Source organism: Dermacentor variabilis, chromosome 2 (genome assembly GCF_050947875.1).
Source record: "Dermacentor variabilis isolate Ectoservices chromosome 2, ASM5094787v1, whole genome shotgun sequence".
Lineage (NCBI taxonomy): Eukaryota > Metazoa > Arthropoda > Arachnida > Ixodida > Ixodidae > Dermacentor > Dermacentor variabilis.
The window spans coordinates 128,054,796-128,081,861 of NC_134569.1; the positions used below are offsets into that span (position 1 = coordinate 128,054,796).

At 45.5% G+C, this 27,066-nt stretch overlaps 1 protein-coding gene across 2 annotated transcripts in view; it reads left to right on the forward strand.

Moving 5' to 3' along the window:
• The first annotated feature begins 326 nt into the window (after positions 1–326).
• The window catches only part of Epac (Exchange protein directly activated by cAMP), a 514,493-nt gene continuing 487,753 nt past the window's right edge, over positions 327–27,066 (forward strand). For both annotated transcript variants that reach the window (XM_075681972.1, XM_075681973.1), the window contains exon 1: positions 327–354. The gene's annotated coding sequence lies outside the window, so the exon portion shown is untranslated. The remainder of the gene's footprint in view (positions 355–27,066) is intronic.

Sequence of the window (27,066 nt, forward strand, 5' to 3'; positions counted from 1 at the left end):
GGAACCTTGTATTATATATCTTGGGTGCAGATCTGCGTGTTTTATTCCATTATTTTTTTTTTGGCTGCGCTTTCACTATTTCGATATTTTTGCACTTGGTTGTTTATGCCGAATATGCACGATTTGTACATTTTACGATGGGCTGTATTTGCATGGACCTTGCATTGTAAGAGGAGCCCCGGCACTTCTGAATCGAACTATAGATTTCACATCTGGCCATGGCCCTTTCTGTTTCCCGTGTAAATCAAATAAAATGAAATACCCACTCGGTGCCTTCATTCAAGCAAGCCATGTTTCCTTGTTTTTTTCCAGGGGGTGTCTTAACGCGGAGATTCTGGAAGAAAGCAGCTCTTGGTATGTTCTCCGTTTTCCTGTTAAATATTCCTTGTCTTAATTACCGATGTCATTATTCAAACACATTGAGCACCGCCTGGGAGCAACATAGTTTATATTCGCAAGAGAAAATATTACTGCTCTACGAATTAATGCTATAATGTTGTGCAGTGTGCTAATCCGCATACTGCACAACAGAAAAACCTTCTGGCTTCATTGCTTGAGCTAATAACTTTCACAGATATAATAGGATGGCTCCTATGCTGCGAGAGCATAATAAATGATATACGGGATTTAATGATAAAGATAGAGGGTGAATAGATAAAGACAGAGGGTGAATAGTACACTAGATCTACCCTTACAGTGCTGTAACAGCCATTAAATGAGCGGTATTATTCTAATAAGCAAACAATTTCGCCATAAGAACGTCACACAGCTCGGGACACGTAAATTTAACGTCCACATATGCGTGTTGGCAAGGAACGTGAGAATAATTAGAGTCATTATAGTAAGAGCAAATAAATAGGTAAATATGTAATTAAGTAAACAAGCATTATTTTGTTGCCTATGTGCAACCTACTCAATGTTGAACATAATCTCACGCTAAGGCAAAGGCCTTAGCGCTTGCACTGTTCACACTGTGTTAGCTACGTTCTAACGCATTTTGAGTACGAATGAAGCGGCGCGTCAATGTCGATGTACAACACTGACGCGTACCAAATTAATTTTATGTCACTCGTGCAGTGTTTTTCAACGTTTCCTGCCGAAATGATGCTTTGATCAACTCTAGCTCAAGACGTCTTTCGGTCGGTCGGTCGGTTGGTCGGTCGGTTGGTCGATCATTTGTTTTCCCGGCACTCCAGAACCTACCGTGTCTTAAGACTTGTAATAGACGCCACTTACGCAATTTTCCCGCTCGAATCTTCCTCTCCCTCCGTTTCACCGCCTACAGACGTTGTTCGCGTATCCCGCCTTAAACTTTACCGCTCCCCTACACCATAGCAAGCACGGTGACGGTGCTTCAGCAGCTGGGGGTCATCTCACGGTACCATTCCTCAAAAGGAGCGTCGATGAAGAAGGCACTTTTGATCTGGTACGTGTTCTCCCAGTCACATAATATTGTAAATAAGTTTTCCTGTTGCGGCTCCCTCCACGTAACAACATCACCAAAATATTTTTTTAAAATGTATTATAAACTCACACATTATACTGCTATCTTATACATCTGCTTGTCACACACCGTTGGAACTCGCAGTCTCAATTTACTTAAAATCTCCCGGTGTTTATTTTTTTACTTCGCAGAATAATTATTTAGTGTTCGTAGAGCTCTTATTGTTTTTTTTTTTTTTTACACTGCGCCGTGTTCGTACTAAGAGTGGGTGCCCCTGTACAACACTATTCGCGTCGTGTATGTAGCCTGATTAGAAGGTACCGCGACGACATACATAACCTATAGAACTGGCGACAACATTTGGGAGAGTCCTGATTTGGCAAGATGCGTCTTGTGCTAAGCGATAACGTTGTAACATCTGCCAGCCTGGTAGAAAAGCGGCAATGAGAACAACATATAAACAAGTACGTATGTCAATAACACGAGCACTTGCGTTCCGCCGAAGAGTAAAGGAAGGCACAGAAGGCAGTAAAATGACAGTAAGCCGGCAAAGCGCCAGGAAAAACTTGTTGAGTAGAAGCGACGAAACCACCTCGATGCGGTAATTTTGTGTACTTCATAGACAGTCCGGGATGTTAATTAGTGACTCTATGGTCATTGGTTAGGATGTAATGCGGAATCCACGTTCGCACGATACTACCAAAAAAATAAACTAGGGCGTTACGCTTTACGACCATTTTAATTATTGCAGAACCGTTTTAGCAACAAAAGTTGCGCCATGGTCTAAGAGATATGACAGCGCGCCACTAGGTCATGCACAGAACTCCATTTGAACGCCATAAATGGTCCGAACAAGCTTGGCAACCATGGTGAGCCGACTTTTGCCCCGCTGCCATTTGTGTCGCCACATGGCATCATGGGAGAGTAATTGGGGCGTCTAAGGTCGCGAGAAGTAGAGTAAAGGGTAACTCTCATTATGCTTGCTTTTTTATTATGTTGTGGCCAATAACTGGGGTTTAGGGGTGGGAGGGGGGGGGGTCAATTTTAGTAATTCACTTTGCTCTGTGTTCTTTGACAGGCTGAGAATGTATCTAGAGCAAATATGGGTGACCCAAAAAGAAGGGGTTGCAGAGACCCTTTTGAGGCACCCGCTGTTCTGTGAACAAGTAAAAAGGTGCCAAGAGTGAAACAAGTGCACTGATGTTGTCTTGCCGATTAGACAACTAGGTTGGCCACCAGATACGTGCCATGCTGTATGTTCCCGAATTAACAACTTGGCGGACTGCCGTAGAGGCGTAAAAGGTCCGTAATTCTTGAATGCATGAGAAAAAGCGAAGAAATGAAGCTTTTTTTTTTGGAAACTTTGCTAGCATCGTAAAAATGTCCTCAACTTTCTCAGCATATTGATGTTAGAAAAACAACAGACGAGGCTTCATGCAACGACTTGTTTTCATGATTTATGACGAGGTGTTCGCATTCTGTAACAAATAAACCATTTTTTTCTCTTTCTTTTTGTTGCTCAGGTGTTCATATCTTTCACAATTTTCGTCTACCAACCATTAAAGCTGCCATTTCACTCAATTAGGGAGGTGTGGCTGATGTAATACCTGCATAATTACAAAATTATTTATATTATTTTCGATAATGAATTCAGTGTCCGTGCTGCTTTATCAAATAAGTGTTTCGGGATCACCATGATGAGAACTGGACACATAAGTGGGTGCATCTACACGGATGGAAAAAAGGGGCAAGATATTAACCATAGGTGAATTTTTTTTCTGTGCCCCACTTGAAACCAGTTTACAAGACTCAAGTCTTCTTTCAAAACTGCATTTATGTATTCTGCCGGAAAATTTTGGTAAGTAATTGAAGAGAATAAACTTTCTTTTATAAATTTCTCGTTGAAAGCCTAGTGCTGCTAGTAACTATGACCACACAAATTTCACCTTTTTTTCTCGCACTTCGATATCTTTGGCACCAGATGCATTCTCATAACATTATAGGTTGAGCCTATGACTCCTACTTAATGTACTGTAGTCCTTCTTCATTCAAAGGAAAAACAAATTAACTATAGATCCATACAAACGCTGTTGAAATCTGTGAAAGGTTGGCGAGCCAGGCCAGTGATTTTCAAGGCATAATCGTCCGGCGGATATTGTTTTGTCTTTTGTGCTTCACAAGCCTCCCTCTCACGCTAAAATGCGGCTCATTGCCATTTGTAAAGCGTCATCTACGAATACGGCTTAATTTACCAATTTTCATTCACATACTTTGAAGAGAAAAATTGCCAGCATTACTTGAAATATAACACGTTGACATAAAATTATTTCTCTGAAGCAACATCTTCGAAATCTTTTCCGCAAGTTCGTCAGTTCAAGTTGTGCTGCCCGACAGCCCGCCACTGAAAAATTACAACATAAAAGCTTGCATTGAAATCCTGACTAAAAAAAAAAGATAGGGGAACTTTTCTGGGGGCTTTCTTTGTTTTAATGGGAATGAAAGACAAGCCGTTCCTTTAAGTACAACCGCTACTCGCGAAATAATTTCGAAGATGACGAAGCTGAGGCGTAGATTTTTTTTAAGTTCTCCTCGCATTTTCCAATTTCTAGACTCATGTGCCACTAGGTTAAGACGACAAATTCTTTTCTTCTTACCGACCCTGATGCCAATGGACGCACTAGGCAAGATCTTTGACAATCGGGCTTTCAAAGTCAGTTTATCAAATTAAAGTATGGGGTTACACGTGCCAAAACCACGATCTCATTATGAGGCACACCCTAATGGGGAACTCCGGAGATTTGGACCACCTGCGGTTCTTTAACATGCACCTAAATCTAAGTACACAGGTGTTTTCGCCCCCATCGAAATCCTGCCGCCGTGGTCGGGATTCGATCCCGCGACCTCGTGCTTGCTTAGCAGCCCAACACCATAGCCACTAAACAACCACGGCGGATATTTAAAGCCACTTGTTCTGGATCGTTGTAAATGAGAGCGTTATCGGGACTGTCCTCCCTGTCGTCTTTCGCGCGTAAAAGCTTGAATCCTGTGTCCTGTGATAAGTGACGCATGTCGACGTTGTCCCTCTTGGCAACAAATGATAGATATGCAGTACTAAAATTAAAACTATTGCTCAAGCTAGTTCAAGAAATATTACACCTGAATATTTATGCTCACACTGACACTAACCTAACTTTCGCATTATTTAGACCAATGCGCTTCATTTTATTGGGCAATGTTCGGCACTGCGTTTTTTAATGCTTAAGCATTTTTTGGCGAGCACCCCACCAAAATCTGTCCGTCACGTTGCGCATTACACCTGCAAAATAAATGCATAATTGGTAAAGACATGTAATTGTTATGATACTGTAGTGATAGATGACTGCTTGCGTGAGAAATAAATTCTTCAGACTGGGATTCGAAGCATGGACCGCAGCGCATGCAAGCATTCTTTGGCGAGTACCCCAGCAATATCTGTCCGTACCGTGACGCTTCATATATGCGAAATAAATGCGAAATTGGTCAAGTTAACGCATGCAACCCTTATAATAGCGTAATAGTGGAATATTTGTAGCATTGGAAAAAAGAAAGTACTTCTGACCGGAATTCGAACAACGGACCGCAACATGGGCATGCCAGATGTCTGTGTAAGCCACATTACATTCTTTCTTTTACATAGTATTTATGGTATCATGTAGGTGCGAGAAATTTAATATGCACACGATGCACCACACAAAAACTAAAAGTAGTTTTGAGTTTCAAAAAATTTTGAGCTTAAACATTTTTTTTCCTAGCAATATTAACTTAAATATCGGCCTCACCTGATTGTCCTGTGATCTACGCCACTCTCTTCCTGTCTCTTAATGTTACAGCTAATACTTTTCGCATCCTCGCTGGTGGCGCGGTCCTTAATTTGTTCTCAAACTTCTTTGTTAACCTCCAAGCTTCTGCCCCATAGGTTAATACCGGTAGAATACAATAATGATACACTTTTCAAAGATAGCTGCAAGAAACCGGTCATGATTGGGTAACGTGTGCCGTCTATTTGCAACCCATTTTTGTTCTATAACTTTCTTTGTCATGTTCATTGTCTCCTGTGAGTAATTCACCTAGACAAAGGTATTCCCGCACGAATTCTCTGGGCTCATTGCCGATCATCAATTCTTGGTCACCCACACACTTGGAATCATATGGTTAACGTCCTCCTTCGCTTGTTGCTATTTGTTCCCATTGTTGATGCACAGGACAATGCTATCTTCAAACCGAAGGTTGTCAAGATATTCGCCGTTGATCCTCACTCCTAATACTTCCCAGCCTAATAGCTTGAATAATTCTCCTAAGCGGGCAGTAACTAGCATTGGAGAAATTGTCTCCTTGCCTGACCCCTTTCTTGATAATTACTTTTCTACTTTTCTTTTGAAGAAATAAGGCAGATGCGACCTTGGTATCCCATTAAATTTATTATATTTCTGCAACACCATTTCTCGCCCCATAGGGTGTCTACCACTAGGTATGGGCCATTTCTGACCAGTCCTCCGGAATAAATAAGCGTTACTTTGACACAAAGGGTACAGAACCCTCAAATGAGTTAACGCATGCGTCGTACTTCTGTGGGCGTACACATCTCACCGCCATTGTTCTCTCGACAAATAGCATACATCGCCTTCGTCCTCGTGACGTTGCTGCGTAGATGTGTCACACTGTGCATCTACCTGAGTTGGTGCTTACATTTCGCCATAGCTTCAGAACAGTGGAGTGTGTAAAGCTAAACATTGCATCTGGTTACGCGCTGCATTCGATGAAGCGAACACAGGGATGTATGATGCGAACATAGTTGCTCGCAACACATTTAGTTATATAGTACTTTCATAACCACTTCCTTAAAGCTTCGCTTCACACAAACTTCATCATGTGCGTTGCATCTACATAATCTCTTGATTTCTAAATGTTGTACCGTGGTGATTCTACCTGTTTTAAACAAGCGGGAAAGGTGAGAGCCTCTAGAGATGCAGTATTGTGATCGCTTGAGGTCAAGTTAGGCGATGATATTTGCTTTATTACTTGCTTATCTCATGTACTGTAATTTTACAGCGAAGCTGTGTACCTCTAGCTCCTGTATGCATCGCGCACATGCGTTTGATGGGGGGGGGGGGGGATTGTAGAGGGGGTAGTCCTTGAAACCAATTCCCGTATGTGTTTCCGTATAGGCGACAGGAATGTGTGCATCAACCCCAGAGATAATGCAACACCGGGCATGCATTCCCAGGGGGGTACCCTGGCCGGCTTACGTCCGTGCCATGGCGCGTGGGCAGGAATGCGTGGATCGATGCTGGAGAGAGTGCAATACTGGGTCGACCCGCAACGGAGGTGAATAAGGCGTCAAGCACTCCGCTAATTTACAAAAATAAGTTTAATATTTACGGCCCGAATAGAACTACATCAATTTAACCTTAGTAAAAAAAAACACAATATATGTATATATATGTAGATATATATATATATATATATATATATATATATATATATATATATATATATATATATATATATATATACAGTGAACTCTCACTTGAGTGAACTTCAAGGCACCGAAGGAAATAGTTCACTTAACTGAAAGGTCACTCAACTGAATAGTCACTAGACCAACATAAGTCATGGTATACAGAGTTAAAAGTTTGAAGTACAATTTATGGAGGAAAAGACACGGCATCCATAGTGTTAGAAATGTGTGAAATGGAATTTGTACATATCAACAAGTACAAGGTTCATAACAGTTATAATGCTGCCTCTATCACTTAAAAAAAATCTGTAACCTTCTTCTGCACTTGTACTCTTAAAGCACAGGAAGTAGCAAAACTTTCCAAAGAGTCAATGTTTTTGTACACTTCTTCTGGCACAGCTTGCTGTTGAGACACAAAGTCTCTCAACTTTCCAATGTACCCTACAACGTCAGCTAGAGTTATACGGCTTGAAACTGGCTCGGCAGCCTCTTCTTCGTCTTATTCGCCTCTTCTTCAAAAGAAGGAAACGACGACCATACACGCAGAAACATACACCATGTGGTTTATGGTGTGGCAGATCGCCGCTTTGCTCTGGAGGCGTTGTAAGCGCCAGCGATGTTACTTTGTTCATGGCCTCCAAGATTACAAGTTTCCTCGTCTTTTGCGGATGATCTCGGAGGCCCTGCCTCGTTCCCGTTGGTTTCCCACGCCGCCGCTTTGCCCCAGGGGCGCCGTAGTGCCAGCGACGTTACATTGCCGCTGGAGCGGCGGTTTGATGAGGGCGGGCATCGGTTCTGATCGCAAAAATAAGCCTTGGTCCTCTGAGCGAGTTCGTTAAACTGAAATATTGACTGTTCCGAAATTCGTTTAAGTGAAACATTTTTGCATAGAATCATAAAAAAACTGCCGGGGATTTTTCAAAAGTTCGTTATTCTGAAATATTCGATAAACCGACGTTCGTACAACTGAGAGTTTACTGTATATATTATAGAAAGTGCACTTAGTGTGGAAAGTTGGCCTTCAGGCGCTTTATTTTCTTTAAATCCGGTTTGACGAATAATGAGAGGGGTAAGAGTGTGGCGACGGCGCCTGTGCACGTGGCCTGCACTTCTGTGGTTATAACGTCACGCGCGTCGTAGGTGCCGGCGCGGCAGCGGCAACGGTTGCGGCATGTATGCATGAGAGGTGCCGTAACCGCGGCGGTGGAGCTTGTCTCACCGTAGTGTGGAGCCGTATTAATAAAAAATCTAGTATTTCAGATTTCGTAACATATGCAGCCCATGTATGCAGCCTAAACAGCTTCGCTGGTAATCCGTCCCTATATGAATGGTGCGGCTCCACGAATTTTCCTCTCACAAAATAACGAGGCGTCTAATAGATCGAATTCCGTTGTGTCGTCATTTACGTTGATTGACTACTGTTTTGCTTCTAGAAGTAAAATGGAGCTCCAGAAAAATGTAACACGAATACTGACTGCAGGCCGTTGTTGACCTCTAATAATTAATGTATTCATTTAGTTAGTTAGTTGTTTGTTTGTTTTATGTTCTTTTTTGCGTACATAGGATCCTTGTTTCACAGGTATCAGGAGCGTGCGACATGCATCTGGAAAGAACCATCGATAATGATTGTCGATTAAAGTGAATAGACGAACGAACGAACGAACGAACGAACGAACGAACGAACGAACGAACGAACGAACGAACGAACGAACGAACGAACGAACGAACGAACGAACGAACGAACGAACGAACGTTCTTTTTTTTTTTTCTGAGCCCCCACTCCACTACCGCGTCTAAACCTTCACACACATCAAAGCTCACGCGCCATGGCACGAGCTGTAAAGTTCGCGTTAAGTGATAAGTGCCCTGCGACCCGGTTGTGCGAGAGCGGGAGCCCATTACACCGCAGCCTTGTCTCAACTCTGACCACCAGCCACCCACCAAAAAAACAGGCGAAAATAGGGGGCGGGGGGGGGGAGCTATTCGCTTTAAAAGGCACCGCTTGTTTACTTCATCTGTCAACGTTCGCTACACTTGGTGGTCTATGTAGAAGAACGCGTTAGACAAAGATTGCCCAATCGCTTGCGAAAAGACAGCGTGACATTCTTCTTTTTTTCTGTGACGCAAGATGTCCACCTCAATACAATGCAGCACATAGTAGTATTGCACGTAACTATAAGCATCTGCTCCGCCCATAGCAACACAAGTGTAACAAATATGGTAGAAAAAAACTTGAGCAACCGAGAAATAATCCTGCTCGGGCATACCACTGGCAGGTGCAGCATGTTTGAGATGCCTTCATGCAGCCCTTTCTTCCTGTGTGGGCCCCAGTATCTCTTTATGTGTCACTCGCCTTTCCATTCCTCCCACTGGGCCTTCGTTCACATCGCCACCGACTATGCGGGAAAAGACGCCACCTAACATATAAAACCAGCGAGAAAAAGAAATGTGATTTGGCCCACTGTCAGCGACAGCTGACAATATCGGCTTCCTGCTGCATTGCGGTTTATTTTCCACCAGCGCGTTCCTTAGGCGCGCGTCAGAATGAATTGTGGGATTTTCCTTGCATAGAGCAACCGTCGTTCTTTTCGGGTGATACCCTTGCGATTCCTTTGGGCTGTTGATTAAACCATAGAGTTTCGTACAATAATTACCAGAGGGAGCCTCTAGCGCTGATGCGTCTACGGTAGCTGCAAGTATGCGAGTTCAGCCAGCATGCGAATCATGAGCGGTAGAGTCAACTCTCGTTTTACCGAAATCGCTTCATTCGACGTATCGTATTATTCGAAGTTTTTCGTGCTGCGACGTGTCTATGAGTCTATTACAGATTATCTGCTTTTAACGAAATACAGCCTGTAACAAAATCTACATTCGTCCCCAATGCCTTCATTACGATGAGGGCTAACTTCGGTTGAATTTGCTAAACTTCACCTCTCTGACATGGAATTACGAATTTCCACATAGATCATTTTTGGCAAACTATATCTTTATATAGATGCAACAATTCGCAACTATTGTGCGTGTGCGCAAAGGCGTGCCGTCTTGCTGTTTAAAAAGAACAATTAAGGTTTCTTGTAAATTTATAAAGTTAGAGAGTAAAAAAACTAGCGCCACAGTAATGCCTGAAGCCGCAGGCACGAAGATAATATGGGTGCATGTAACCCGTGCTTCCATTCTAGCCTAATGAGCGCAGCGCCAGAGTTTGCTGTAGTTTTTGTTGTAGACTGTATGGCTGAAAACACCTAAAATGCTTTTTGATACGCCAAGTCTCCAGCTAGCGCGTCTCTTCCGCTCCTAGACTCGGCGCAATAGCCCAGTGACAATGGCTTCTTGCAGCTTTTTCCTAAATATTTTTTCAATGAATATAACTTAGCAGATGTCGGCGCCTTTAGGTAACGTCCGTTGTACCTTATCACGTAAAAGTAATAAACACTAAAGATATCTAAGCTCCTTTTAAGACTTACTAGCCTGCAGCCTATTGTCATTATAGTAAATGACAATAGTGTCGAGTACGACACTATTGTCAGTGTCGAGTACGAGCTTGCAGGTTCGATGCCCGGCCGCGACACCGGCATTGTAATGGCGACAGAAGACGAACACGCTCGTTTACCGATCTCTGTGTGCACAGCGAATATTTTCAGAGTCAAAATCGATTCTCGGAGCACGAATACGGGGTTTCAAGACAGCTTTAGTCACGTTTTTCGCTATTGAACTCTGTCTGTCAGTTTCGCTGCTCGCCTTTTCAATCAAGAATAGTAGACGTAGGCCGCAAGTGTTTTAGTGTGACCTGCAGCTGTTTTTTTTTTAATTCAAATTCCTTATAGATTTTAGCACCTATATATGGCGCTAGCTAATCATTTTTGAATAAAAATATTACACTGTTAAAACGTCACCGACGATGCGACGCACCGCAATGTAAAAGCTACGGTAATCATATTAATAACAGAAACAAGGCTGACACGTCAGCATATGGCCAGGGGGCATAAATACACAAGCCAAGTTACTCTGCGGCACAAATGTAATGGCCGCGTAATACTCATAGCGCGGAAAATTTCATGCTGGACATGTTTTGGTCAGGCACCACTGAACCGCAAACGGTGAACGCGTTTCAAAATTTGTGCTGGTATCCAATGTGTGAAGGATGGTAAAAGTTTAAAGCAAGGATTAGTATCAAATAAGGCTGAATACGTTGAACCTAGATCAAATAAGGTGTCTGTACAACTACAGGCTGAAATTCGTGCTATCATGCGATGCAATGAACATTACGATAGAAGTAGCTCAAATTTTTTTTATCTGTGGCTTCACAAGCCGCAACATACAAAGCTATGTTGCATCGGCCAGGTGCCTATGGTAACCTTACTATATGATATCCATCACTGTTCCTTCTGCCGCGTTATTTCATACTTTGGCGTCACTCAACTTTCGTCTCTCAATTCAGCTCTTTGCAAATGCAAAAAAAAAAGAAAGCTGACAATCAAGCATTGACAACACTTGCAGTATAATAAGAAGTATTTTAATGAAAACGCCGTCAACGTGGTCACTGAGGGGTACATTCGTCTGGCTGCATTTTTGCTTAATTAGCCAAATTTTCGTAACCTGTTTGCCTAATGCCCAGCGAACTTTGAACTTATTTCAAGGCATCTGAACTCATGATGAATTTAACGCAAGTGGCAAACCCAGACGTTACCCACGTTAGAAGCGCAAGTTTCACTGTTGGAACGAAGAATGGATGGCCGATTCGACATCTGACATGAGTGAACATGGCGATGTAGTTTGTGCCGCTTTAAGACAGTGTGAATGTTCTAAGAGTCCAAACGGCGGTTCTTTTTCTCGATAGCAAACGACCCCACCAGGATCGCACAGCTAATCTTCTTTTCTTTTCCCTTTCCTCTCTTCTTTCTTGAGGGGGGAGAGAGAGAAAGGGGGAGTATCACTGCGATATTCTCGCAGAAACACGGCCACCACCAGGACTGCAGCCTTCGTAACCATCATCAGCCTGGTTAGGCCCACTGCAGGGCAAAGGCCTCTCCCATACTTCTCCAACAACCCCGGTCATGTACTAATTGTGGCCATGTCGTCCCTGCAAACTTCTTAATCTCATCCGCCCACCTAACTTCCTGCCGCCCCCTGCTACGCTTCCCTTCCCTTCGCAACAGTATTAGCGTAAATAAATTCAGCTGGCCAGACCCACCCTGTGAGTACACTTCCAAAGAGTCCGTTGGCGTGAAATACGCAGCACGTCCACTCCTGGGGGATTCTCCATCGTTTCTCTGATTGCATCCCACCGACGTCCGCGTCGCTGTCAGGGCTGTCAAAAACACCTGTAGTCCATATCGCGCTGGAGCATTACTCTGATGGCTGTTGTAGTATTTTCCACCTTGTTTTATTATCGCATCTGCTTCCCTTCGACATAGACGGAAAGGTCTGCCAAGCTGAGGCGTCTGCCTCGATGCGGTGATGAATGTTTGTTGGGCTCAACTGCACCAGTTTAGCTCTCCGACAGATATTGCGCTTTATTGCGTGAGTTAAGCGGATTAGGGAAGCAAATGAACGTTACCAATATCTGCACACTGACATCGTAGTTATGAACCAATAGCTGCAGATAGTAGCCTGTGCTTATGTAACCCATACATAAGGGCGGCCATGCTCATGCTCATACTCTGTCGCAGAAGTTCCAAAGCCAAAGTCAGCAGAGTTTCTGCTTCCAAACCGACCATAAAACCACGTGACAGGGCTTTCATCATCGGCGTATAGAGCTGGCATGTAACTGTACAGAAACGTTTGGACTCGTAGGCAGCTTTAAACGCAAACATACACAAAAATCAGATCGATTCCGCAGCACTGTTAGGTTACTTAGTTTCCGCTTCGGCCACAAGGGTTTTGGTCCGGTAACTTTTGAAACAGAAAGTACATACAGACTTGCGACGGCACACACGACATATTGACTAGGAGGAAGAACTCTGACATTTCGCGAAGCACGCATAACGCAAATTTCACTGAGACTGTTCTAGCACACGTACTTTCTTACACATGGACAGTACAGCGAACAAAAGTTCGCACGACAGTTTTTTAAGCGATATCTTCATTGCCTAACGCCCCTAGGTTTGGTGCTATAGCAGGATAGGCGCAGCGGTGGCTTTAGCACAAGCTCTCTTCTAATAAAAAAGAATTACATGCCCAGTGGTTGGATTTTCGTTTCTTGTATTGTCATTGCTATATATATATATATATATATATATATATATATATATATATACAAGGGTCTCTTTCCCTTCTCCTTTCCCAAAGACAGCTAGCACCTTCATTACGCTATATGACAAAGTACAGCCCCCGGTATCGACACAGTTTACCAAGTACACTGCTTTCAGGATCAGCCTACAGGTCATTGTGTAACGTTACTATACAAGATACAAGCTAAACATACGTTTGGGAGGAAGTTTGCGCCGAGCCGCATTTCTCGATGTCATGCCTGCGCTTGAATCCAACCGTGCAGCAGCCGCTCGAAACGATGACAATTCATCTAGGCAAGAAAAGAAAACAAAATAACAAAGAGACTAGCACTGCACGGCCGAAGAATTTCTCAATACGCTGCGATTTCTGAACGCAATGCAAGTCAAGGGAGTAACAATGCTACCTGACGATTGAAGCAATGATGCATAAGCGGCTTTGTCGCGACTTTTTCGGTTCACTATCAGACTCGAATAGGAACTACTACTTGTAGTTAGCCAGTGATGAAAGTCACATCGTTATGCGGGCGCCCGTTATGCGGGCGCCCTCTTGTCGCTGTAATCCACTCATACGATATTATTACGATATTATCGAGTGATGCTCAAGAGATGAGCCGCCGCGAGAACGACGAATTTGGTCGGTGCCACAGAGTAGGACATTTAGGAGGTGAAACTCCCATCAGCGCGAGCGACCAGATAAGGTCACAATTGTTGTATGCGCCGACGGGGCCGTATACAGTGGCGGCGCCATGCGGCGCGTCTTAAAAGCTGCAGCGAAAAAAAAAATGCAGAGCGCGGGCAGGCGGCTTCGGCGCGCTCTAACGGCGGTAATTTCTTTCCAGGCCGCCAGGCGCCGCCAGCACGATAACGGCTCCGCGGGCTTGTGACCTTTTCTGGTCGCCGCAAACAGCGGAGCTTCCACTCCTAAATGTTTCTTGCTCCGTGGTCGGTGCCCTTGGCACGAGCGAGTGTCAGCCTGGCTGCCTGGCTCTAGTGTAAATACAGTGTAAATAGCATCTCTCGTCTGTGTCTTTCCACACGTAACATTTCTGGCGGAGGTCAGCGATCCCCGCCCTCACCACGCAACTCCGAAGTGGTCGGCACACCGAGCTTGTCACCATGCCTCCCGGTGACGAGCCCGCCTCTGCAACGGCTTCGGCTTGTCCGACTGCTGCAATCGTCACGGTTGCCCCACATCATAACCCAGGTGTGTTCTCTGGCCTGCAGCGACAGTATGTCGACGACTGGATCAAGCTGTATGAACACGCCAGTGCTAATAACAAATGGGACCCAACGATTATGCTCTCCAATGTCATCTTTTATCTCGGCGGCAGCCTACGCCTATGGCACCAAACGTATGATGACGAAGTAACCAGTTGGGACAGTTTCAAAGAAAAGCTACGGGAACTGTTCGGCGACCCCATAGGGCGCAAGGCTGCCGCGAGAAAGGCTCTTGCGTCTCGTGTTCAGTCATCAACAGCGCCATACGTTTCCTACATCCTCGACGTCTTGGCTGTATGCCGTAAAGCTGACGATATTATGTCCGAAGCAGATAAAGGGGCACATGTGCTAAAAGGCATCGCCGACGACGCTTGTTTTCGGCAACGTCTCGACTATCGACGCCATTATAAAAGAATGCCGTCGCCTTGAACAGGCTAAGAGCCGCCGTATCTCACACCACATTGCGCGGCTACCCAACACTGCTGCTACGTCGACATGTGAGGGTCGACCGCGTCAGACCACTACCTCAGACGACGTCACCCGCATTGTTCGCCGCGAACTCGAGGCCGCCTGTTCGCCAGCCTTCTCCACAACGCCTCCCGATCTGCCAGCAACCACCATTGCGATGATTCAGGGCGTCGTCAGACAGGAATTTGAAAACATGGGTCTGAACACCGCGTGTTCCATGGCTTGACCCAGCCTTCCCCAGTTATCTACTGACCCTACTCGTCCCCGGCAGTCCTTTTCTGCAACATCTCGCCGCAACCCGCACCTGATGACAGGCCGATCTGCTTCCACTGTTGTCGCATCGGCCACGTCGCCCGTCACTGCTGAAACCGATGGCCACCACCTCCTCGGACTTACGCCGCCACTTATTCCCGCACCTTTGGACCTTCTGTACTCTATGCCACCTGACATGAACCCACTACCGCTGATGCCCCTGCTCCGAGCCTTCGCTACCGCCGCTCGCCCTCACCTCGACGCCACCAGTCTCGTTCGCCCCAACCCCGCCGCTTCTATTCGCCGCCTATCGCCTCCCGGACCCAGCCGGAAAACTAGGCACTGCAGCTTCTGGAGGTGAAGCTGCGTTGTCGACCCTGCCCTCAAATCCTCTGCTCACGTTGCCCACGAACCAAAACCTTCTTGACGTTGACGTTGACAGCTATCCTGTCACGGCACTCACCGATACAGGAGCACATCTTTCAATTATGAGTGCTGCCTTCCGACGATGACTGAATAAGCTCCTCACCCCAGCGTCGGCACGCTTCATCCGCGTTGCGGATGGTGGTACTGTGCCTATCATCGGTATGTGTACGGCACGCGTCAGTATCGCCGGCTGCCACACTCCTGTCCTCTTCACCGTAATTGCTCATTGCCCCTACGACCTCATTCTCGGCCTCGATTTTCTCTCCGCACATTTTGCTCTTATTGGCTGCTCTTCCAGTACCCTTCACCTTGAGTTGCCGATGCTCGCAGAACCTTCTGACGCACCCCACTGCCGCTTACGTCTCACCGGCTTTCTTCGCCTGCTGCCAAAGTCAATAGCCTACATTGAACTGTTGTCTTTCCCACCAGTTCCTGATGGCGAGTACCTCGTCACTCCTCTGCCCGACATTCCAATAAGGTATCATGTTACTGTGCCTCACAGTATACTTAAGATTGCTGGGAACCTCACTCGCATGTCTGTCTGTAACTTTGGATTGGCAAAGCAAATTCTACCGCAAATTCTGCCACCGTTGATTGTCTCGGCGACCAATACGTGGCAGCGTTATCGACCAATGGTTCTCGCGAGCTTAGCTGGCCCCTCGCGCCAGCCTCGGGTGCCCGTCTTAATATAAAGAAAATGGTTGTGACGGACCTGTCCTCGGCGGAGGCTGAACATCTTTGCCAAGTATTATCGTCCTACCGAGATATTTTCGACATCGACGATCGCCCTTTAGGCCAGACGCTCGCGGTCAAGCATCGGATTCTTACTGGCGATGCTGCCCCTATTCACCGACGACCGCATCGAGTTTCTGCCTCGGAACGCCGAGTAATTCAATATGAAGTGAACAAAATGCTCGATAAAAACATCATTGAGCCTTCACCGAGTCCCTGGGCGTCACCTGTGCTGTTGGTTAAGAAGAAGGACGGCACGTGGCGCTTCTGTGTAGACTACCGTCATCTGAACAGCATTAGAGATTTTGCGACAATAGCTAGGCCCCTAACTAATCTTATGAAGAAAGGCGTACAATTCGCGTGGGGTACTGCAGAAGCCGCCGCCTTCTCTCGTCTCGTCACTCTTCTAACCTCACCACCCATTCTCGCCCACTTCGATCCTGATGCCCCTACAGAATTACGTACAGATGCCAGCACTCATGGCGTAGGTGCCGTCTTAGCGCAGCGTCAGCGTGGCAAGGATCGCGTTATTGCTTATGTCAGCCGCCTCCTAGCACCATCGGAGTGCAACTATTTCATTACGGAACGCGAATGCCTTTCTGTTGTCTGGGCGGTTGCGAAGTTCCGTCCTTAACTTTATGGTCGCCCTTTTTCCGTAGTCACTGACCATCATGCTCTCTGCAGGCTCTCATCGCTAATAGATCCTACAGGCCGGCTTGGTCGATGGGCTTTGAGGCTACAGGAATTTTCATAATCCGTGATGTACAAGTCTGGCCGCCTGCACCAAAACGCTGACAGTTTGTCGCGTTACCCTGTTGACGACTATGACTCCTCCAATACTGCCAGTGCTTCTTGCGTATTCTCTGTACCCCAGCTGCTTCATTTCGCCGACGAGCAACGCCGTGACGCCTACATCAGAGCACTCATCGACCGCTTAACACTCTCCGGCCGATGCTGCTCTACGCCTCTTCGTCCTCCGCGACGGTACTCGATCTGTACCGTCGTAACCTTCATCCGGACGGCTCTGAGTTCCTGCTTGTGATACCTAAACGCCTCCGCTCTACCGTTCTAGAAGAGCTTCACGACGCACCAACGTCAGCACACCTCGGCGTATCTCGAACCTATGACCGTGTACGTCGCCGTTTTTTCTGGCCGGGCCTTGCCCGTTCCGTACGACGTTATGTCGCCGCTTGTGAAGTTTGCCAACGACACAAGAAGCCTTCCCAGCTCCCCGCTGGTTACCTGCAGCCGCTCGACATCCCTGCCGAGCCCTTCCATCGTGTCGGCTTGGACCTTCTCGGCCCATTTCCAGAATCCACATCAGAAAACAAGTGGGTTGCAGTCGCGGCGGCCTACGCGACCCACTACGCCGTAACCGGTGCTCTTCCGAAGAGTTGCGCAACTGATGTTGCGGACTTCCTCCTACATGATATCATTTTGATGCATGGTGCTCCGCGTCAATTGCTTACACACCGCGGCCGCCCCTTTTTGGCCAAAGTTATTGACGACACCATGCGTGCCTCCTCAATACAGCATAAATTTACCACCTCCTACCACCCCCAAACGAACGGCCTCACTGAGCGTTTGAACCGCACCCTTACAGACATGCTATCCAAATACGTTTCAGACGACCACCGTGACTGGGACCTGGCTCTACCTTACATTGTCTTTGCATACAACTCTTCCCGTCTCGAAACTGCTGGCTTTTCCCCGTTTTACCTCTTGTATGGCCGCGAACGGATGCTACCACTGGACACTGTGCTTCCGTCCGCCACAGCTTTAACTAGCGATTATTCCCGGGATGCAATCGTCCATGCTGACCATGCTCGCCAACTTACGCGTGCTCGTCTACAAGTGTCTCAAGACAAGCAGAAACAACGCTACGACCTCCGTCACCGTGATGTCCACTTTGTGCCCGGCGCCCTCGTGTTGCTTTGGCCACCATCGCGTAAAGTCGACCTTTATGAAAAACTGCTTTCCTGTTACACAGGCCCATATCGCGTGATACGCAAAGTGGTCGATGTCACCTATGAAATCGTTCTAGCCACGCCCACTACGCCCTCCGCTGTGACAACCAGTGACATTGTCCAGGTTGCCCGACTCAAGCCCTACAACTCTCCATGCACCTTGGATACTGAACAGCACCGTGACGGTGCTTTTGCCGCCGGGGGGTAATATTACGATATCATAGAGTGATGCTCAATAGATGAGCCGCCGCGAGAACGACGAAGAAGTTGGTCGGTGCCCTTGGCACGAGCGAGTGTCAGCCTGGCTGCCTGGCTCCAGTGTAAATAGCGTGTAAATAGCATCTTTCAGCTCTGTCTTTCCACACGTAACAACATAAAGAACTCATGTTAGCAGATTCATAGGTAGTTAGACACTGGACGAAAGAAATGGTGAGCATAGCGCAGAAATGCACAGAACAAGGGTTAACGAAGGGGTTTTTGCTGGGATGGCTTCTCACACACGGATCAGTAACAGGGCTTTCCACGCATGCACCTTTCCACGCATGCACTCAATTGCAGCCAGTTGCAGAAAAAACAGCGAAATAAATGCTAGTGTTGGAAAATCCGGTGCATTAGTTACTTACAAATGTGATTCAGGATGGCGTAGCAGTGTGCGTAATGAGTTTGTGTCGCCAAAAGTTGAACTGAGGACGCTAGGCTGCGATAGTTTCTGAAATTTCGCAACGCGACGTGCGTTTAACCGGCCGCTCTTCCCCGTGCAGAGAAGGCACTAATGTAGAATAATCCTCGAGTTCTGTGAGTACGACTTTTTCATCCAAGTCAAGCTGCGGGCTTTCAGCTTGGGTTCAAGTTGCCTAATTCAGCAAGCAGTACGAGCTGCGCAGAAAGTGAGAACTGGTCTTGCACTTTGAGACTGCAGCTTAGCATCAGAGTGCAGCGGTTAACAAGTGCTGAAGGCTGCCTTTTCTTTTGGCGCCCTTTCGTGGGCTGAAGGTTTTTACCTAAGCCTTCGCGAAATAACCGAGAAGTTTGGCAGTAAACGAGACGGGCAACCTTCTAGGATAGTGTACGCCTGACTTACCATAAGCCTGAAAGCTTATTACGCTCCTTCGAGCATTCGACGCCACTTGGATGCCTGCTCCCGCCGTATCGCAGCTTACTGATCCGTGGGTGAGAAGCATTCCCAACAGTACTTTATTATTTCTTCAAGTTTCCTCTCCGCCTTTAGCGTAATTATCTAGCTACAGTTCATCGCATAGTGAAGCAGTCGTGTATCTTTTTCTTTTTTTTTTTGAATTCTTATAAACGGGATCCGCAAATGTTATTTCGCGTTTACACGGCAGAAACCTCACCTGATAGTCCACTGCCATTACTTTTGCATCATATCCACTGTGCCTCTCGGCCCATAGTCATTGTCAGTGTGACTACAGGATGTTCTCTTTGCGCCCTTTTACTTAGATTTCCTCTCATTATTAATCTAACTATCTCACTGAAAGAGAGGAGTGAACTGTATTTGAGCGCTCAAGTTCCCAAAACTACTCGCCACCTTCCAGGGAGAGCGCAACTTCGCATAAACCTTGAGCCTTCTGGGAATAAACCTTGGATATCTGACATCCCGCCTAATTGGGTCCACACGTTCATTTTCGAATCTTTCTTCGGAAAACCCGAGCTCGCTTGGGAGCCAGGGAAATATAAGGGTAGGAGAGGGCGCGGAGGATCGTTGGGAACTGCAAGATGCCAAAGCTGCAGAGGGTTTTATCGGTCACCGGTGTTTGCCACAGGAGAAGAAGAAATAGAGATAGAAAAGGCAGGGAGGTTAACCAGATCCGAGTTTTTTGTTTGCTACCCTGCTCACTTCCATAGAAGAGGTGAAATTATTTAGTGAATCTAGTTTTTACGGGTGACAGATGGACAATGGGCAATGTAATGACGTACCATGCACGGATGATGTCCGCGCTATTTAACACCTAGGAATCAATTTTTTTTTCATTCCTTTCAGTTATACGGTGACCCCGAATAATTTCTTCAGGACCTCAAACCACCGACTGGTCGATGAGCAAAACGAGATAAAGGTAAAATCTGGAGCCAGCGTTTCGACAAGTGGACTTGTCTTTCTCAAGGCTTTTCATTTCATTTCATTTATTGAATCCTCAGGGCCAAAGGCATTAAAGAGGGGAGTGGTTACAAAACAAAAATACATAAATAGATACAATGCATATTGCAGAACAAGTATTATCATCCTCCTGTTATACAATGTTAGCTAGTGCAGAAATAAAATGCTGGTTATCAATTACGTCGACGATATCTGCGGGAAGGCGGTTCCATTCACGTTATGTACGAGGTAAGAAAGACTGAAATGCAGTTTTAGTGTTACATGTTTCAATGTCAGCCTTGCGACGATGATCAATGCGATTTGACACGCATCTGGGGGACGAAATGAGGGAATTGCGTAGCATGGGGTGATGGTATAGTTCATAAAAAAGGCTCAAACGAATTGTCTGCCGGCGGGATGCTAGAAGAGGTAAAGAAAGATTAGCTCTTTCTTTATTAGATTAGCCTCTTCTTTTACTCCAAAGAGAAATGTTAGAGAGGTCACGCTGAAGAATGTTAGCATCGTCGGGGGATTTTATTTCGCGGAAAAGAACGCAGTCGTCAGCAAACAAAAGAATGTTAGATGATAGAATGGAAGGGAGATCATTGATGTAAATAAGAAATAAAAGGGGTCTAAGCACTGAGCCATGTGGCACACCCGAGTAAACTTCGCTGAAAGGTGATTTACAATTATTAGCGTAAACGAACTGCGATCGGTTAAGAAGAAAGTATATAATCCATTTCAGAACATTGTAGTCGATATTCCGTTGGGTTAGCTTTAAAAATAATAAGCGGTGACATACGTTGTCGAATGCTTTCGAATAATCTAGGAAAATACAGTCAGCTTCTGATGCGCGATCTAAAATCTGGTGAAGTTTGATACTGAAGCTGGCAAGTTGTGTGTCGCAAGAAAATGACCTATGAAAGCCATGGTGCGTGGGTGTAAAAAATGAATTAGACTCGAGAAAGTACTAAAGGTTAGTGAAGATGACTCGTTCTAATAGTTTGCAACAAGTACTAGTGAGCGAGATGGGTCAGTAATTTATATGGAATGTTCTATTTACTGATTTGAATAATGGAATCACCTTCCCGACTTTCCATTGTGTTGGCAGAATAGAACTATTGAGAGTCTACTGAAATATCTTTGTTAGTATTAGCATCGACTGGACGATATAATTTGTGATACTAGTGTCTATTTGCTGCAATGTACCATTTGCGGCTGACATAGGGTGGTCACGGAAAGCCTCGGTCTGGAGCCACCGTTTAGGCTAAGGTTCTTGCGTTCACCATAGTTCCTCGCTTGCATGGTAGGTTCCTATTAGTTGAAAAGATGAATGAACGCAAATAGAAGACAAAGACAAAGTTAGAACCGCATGCTAACATATTTCTAACTCTGCATTTGTCTTCATTTCGCGCTCACAATATTTGAAACAGATATTAGTCAACTGGCCCAGCGGTGAACAGTCTTGAAAACAATAATGTTATATGCATTTCAATATGGCTGCAATGCAGTGGAGTTTCGTGATGAGGCAAAGTATGAAAGCTGTATTACGCTCAATAGAAGTGAGAATTTGTACACCTACCAAGTGAAAGGAAAGTGTGATTATGTCACATATTTTGCTGGACGCCTCCAGGACACGGAAGGGGGGGAGGGGCAGCGGGGACACCAATGCTGGCACCAGAAGTGGTCCGTAGGTCGGAGGCTCACCGACCTCTGCGCTCCGGGTGTGCAATGCCGGCTGCACGCGATAGCTCTATGGCAGTCTCCAACCTCGGTGACAACCCACTGACCGCCTTAGTTCGAGCTTTGTGTTCCTCCTGCTACCCCTTGGGTGCCCTAGAGATCCTATGGTCTCCAGTTTAACATAATCTCAGGTGCTCTCCTGAAGACTCCATTTGCTGGTATTACGTTTCCTTCCACTTGCGAATATAATATCACTGTAATACAGGTTCATATTACGGTGAAGCTTACTAAAGCACATCCGCCCTTATGAAACACATATCATATTGTTACGCGTATAAAACTATTTACACTATATTTACAAAAGATCTAACGCTCACGGAGACGGAAGGGAGCCCAGCCAGGCTGTGTTCACTTTTCGTCCTCTTCAGGACCATCGTCGTTCTCTTTTTCGCCTCATCGTAACACGACCTCCGGCGGAAAAAGAACCGTCCCGGTGCGTCAAACGGGACCGTAAGGAAGAGCATCGTAATGTTTCAGCCGTGCGACATGAACGGCATATTGAAGACAGGCCCCCTTGTCGAAACGTTGGCTCCAGGCTCAAGCTTTGTTTGATCGCCCTTTGTTAATCACTTCAAGTCCCCATACTCCCGTGAACCATTCCTCTTAACTGCGTTTGTTCAATTGCACCAAATCACTAGACTATATTCTGTGATTGAAAGCAGCCCTGCAATCACTATTATCATCTCTATGCCACAGCTTCCATGAACAATTGGTAGCAGAGATGCGATTACGTTACCATCAAGCGGCGGACGAAGGCCACGACAATGTATTTCAATGGTTACCCGGGCACTGCAACATTACTGGCAATGAAAGTAACGACAAAGCTGCCCGTGAGGCACATGATCTATCTGAAAACACCTCGATAACATTGTGGATAAAGGATGCAACACGGCACCTCATCGGTCTTGCCAAAATTATTACTGTAAGGAAATGGAACATACAGGAGTTAACCAACTGGCCCCTATATGCCATGGACCCGCATAGGACGTTGGAACTTTTACCTGGTTATAACCAACGGGAAGCAAAGCTACTGTGCCGCTTGCCAGCAGAGGTTTCTTTCAGAAACGCCTACTCATTCCTAATTGGAATGGCGGTAGTCCCAAGTGCAGCAAATGTGGTGTCGAAGAAACGACCAAGCATCCTGCATGACTGCCCTACATACGAAGACGAAAGGAGTGCCCTCCGTACAGCTTTGGAGCACTTAGACGACCATCCTTTCAATGAGGAGATCTTGGGGCCGTGGCCTCGTGCGTCTGCTATGTGCAAGGCCACAAAGGCGCTGGTGCGTTTCTTGAAACGCACCAGCCTGTATGACCGCCTGTTACTGACTCAGTGATAAAATACTAAGTCATGCAACAACTATTGCTCGCATTGTTATTATTAACAGGCACCCTTAATTACATGTTCATTGTGTCTTCGTGTTCATGTAGCATTTGTATTTGTTGCATTTAGAGTGCGGCATTCCAGTGCCATATATCTTATGCGTGTACATCTTGGTTTTTTTAACATTTGTGCTGTGTGAGCTCATGTGTTGGGTGAGCACACTTCGGTTTTGTGAGTATATATGCTATGTGAACTCTTCTGTAGCGCGAACATTTATTTATATTGCAGTACTAAGACTTAGAACGTGAATGTTCGTTCACGTGTTTATTAGTCCAGTTTTGTGATTGTTGGCAACTTTCTGACAATAACTATCCTGTAAGAGAAGACGAGTAGCCGGCCCCACACATAGGCATCAACCTCTCTTTAAATACATTTAATGAGAAAAAATACACTTGTGTGTGTAACAGTGCAAACTACGAACTTCTTTCTTCCTTCTCCTTTTTCAATCCCTTTTCAACTTTCCTAGTGCTAGGTAGCCTACCGGGCTCACTGGTTAACCTCGCTGCCTTTCCGTTAGTACTTCTTTCCCTCTCCTCTTGTCATCTATTATCGGCGCCCGAAGTTTGCTCCAGCTAGAAATCCGAAAAAAAATGAAAATTGTAGCGCTGTACGCAAGTAGCCAGCCTTAAATCCGGGTATGCAACCTGCACTTGTATATGTGACTGATAGAATTTCTCGTTTTCTTTATTTTTGTTTTAAATTCTATTTGTTTCTTGCTACCCGTACGCCGTAAACTAATGGCATTCCCATACAAAGCTTCTAACCATGCACGTTCCGGAAATATTCTGGGCTCTTGAAAATCTGCGGCCAGTGAAAATAATTCGGAGTGCTCGAATGAAGCTGATCCGGTAGGCAGATCATAAACTGACAAACTACGTTTGGCGAGTGTAATCATGGAAAATTACACACACACTCACACACACAGATAGATAGATAGATAGATAGATAGATAGATAGATAGATAGATAGATAGATAGATAGATAGATAGATAGATAGATAGATAGATAGATAGATAGATAGATAGATAGATAGATAGATAGATAGATAGATAGATAGATAGATAGATAGATAGATAGATAGATAGATAGATAGATAGATAGATAGATAGATAGATAGATAGATAGATAGATAGATAGATAGATAGATAGATAGATAGATAGATAGATAGATAGATAGATAGATAGATAGATAGATAGATAGATAGATAGATAGATAGCAATACCTAATCCCACAGCCTTTACATTGCACATACGCCCATTCTGTTCTTGTACGCAATTGCAGCTTGGAGCTCAATTAGTCTGGAAGAGAATCCGCGGTCTCCAGAGAGCGTTTCATAACGCTCCTGCTTGTGAAAGAGTTGGCTGGAGTGTGCACAGCTTCAGGGCAGACGGAAAGAAGGCAGGTGAAACGTCGTTGCTGTACAACCACAATCGCTCGCGACGTTTGCGCCGCGCTCAGCTCATGGTTCTTACGCCTACTTCGGGCGCCCCACCGCTTATCTTCCTCTTGGCGACGTAACAGTCCCATTCGATAGGTGGGTTATCTTTATCTATGTTTAACGGCTTAACGTTCCAGTGGTGACGTTCGCGAGTGGTTTCATTCTCTTTAGTACTTGCCCAAACCTTAAATTATATTTCTCTTAAGCAACAGTTCAAGAAGAAGTTAATTTATTATCTGTTGGGAACAAAATATTTTGGAGGGACGTGGGAACAAAATGTGTTACTCGCTGTATGTTTCGGTTAGGTTGGGTTGAATGCGTGCAATATCTTGTAGGCTCTAAACATTCATATTGTATAGTTGCGTACAACATTAACAGATCCCCCAGCATTGTCAGATCACTATTAAGCTGCGCTTGACAGAACTGTGAGTCAATTATTGTTTAACACATAGTCGTACGTTTTCATCTGTAGTGAAAAACCTGCGGATAAAGACGTCCGACCTGTGCAGGACTAAATTTTATGTGCAGCAATGCCGTTGTTGACAGCGGACGCAGCGACAAGGCCTCCATCGGTAGAACAAGCTGGCACTGGCACAGTGAAGCTCCTCGGAATTTACCCATACTCATCTTTATACTTAGCTTGCATCGTTTCATTTCGTTTTTATTTTAAAAGCTTGCAAGTTCGTTTACGCTTAGTCTTTTGTCTGAAATATCGCGAGCTCAAGAAACGCTTCCGTGGCGCCTGTGGCTTGGCATGGCCTCCACAAAATAGCTGACACTCCTACAGGCGACAACTGTCGCTGCGAGGGGACAATTTCGGATGTCGTTTGTGAACGCTCTGATCAGGGTGTGCCGTGAAAAAAATCATTTTCAAATGCGCAATGAGGCTAAGTATGATAATCATAATGTTTATTGTCATGCCGTTCGTAACAGGGTGGCGACTAATTCTCACCTAGCCTGCTTGAACTAATCAAATTTTGCAACATCTATCGCAGTCTAGCGCTTTATCTGTATTGCCTATCTGTTCTTGATGTTATCATTCGTCGTTAGAACCTCTGTCTCTAATATAGCATGTATCTCTGCATAGATACAAAGTAGACTGTCCGATTAGAGAATCCCCGGACACTAGTCCAGACTTTCCTCAGCACAGAATGCGTTAAACACCTGGCTCTTCTATAGGGCATGTGTAATGACCGACATACTTTGACAGTTGCCATATGGTAAATCATACTTCCTTTTTCTTTTACAGCGAAGCTGCATATACCCTACTGTATATCCTGCTGCGATGGTCGATGTCCGTCTGTGTACGCGTCGCGTCGACACGAAAAAATTTTCGTCTGCAGTTTCTCGCGCATGCTCTGTAGCTCTCAATCGAATATGGATATCTTGTAAAAGGATACACTGAAATTGGCCACTAAGACCATCATCATGCCAAGTTTAATTTACTTGTCATGATTAGTTAGTTCTCAGTGAAGTCGTAAACGTCACAGAATTACTGTCTGCTGTCGATACATAGCCGTCTACGGAGGGAGTATGCTTACAGAAAACGGCTGCAATTTTTTTAAGAAAACTAACCCGGCATGAAATTAAATGACACTTAACCGATAAGACAATTCGAACATTTCGCCGAGTTTGATCTACTTTTCTTAATTACGCAGTTCACAGTGGAATTTAACTATTGCTACGTACAAGTATTTACGAAGTGCGATGACGACGACGACGACGATAACGATTATAGGTTAGCGCGGGCTGTTGCCTCCTGGGCAAGTGCAGCGTATTTGTAAATATATCTGTATATATCTTCCCGTCTGCGTCTTCCTACGTAACATATTTGGTGGAGGTGGACGTTCCCAGTAGCCCGTCGCGGAGCTTCGCAGTGGACGGTACGCCGAACAATCCATCATGGCTCCCAGCGACGACCGTTTGACTGAACCAGCGCCGACTCCTGCTGCCACTTCGACGACCTACATCGCGCTGTCCGCTCCCCGTGATCCTGATGTATTCTCGGATAAAGATGGGGAAGACGTCGAGGACTGGATCAGCCTGTACGAACACGTCAGCGCCAATGACCGGTGGGACTCTACTATCATGCTCGCCAACATCGTATTTCACCTCGGTGGCACACCTCGGGTTTGGTTTCGTACACACGAAGATGAGCTCACCGGTTGGCATACA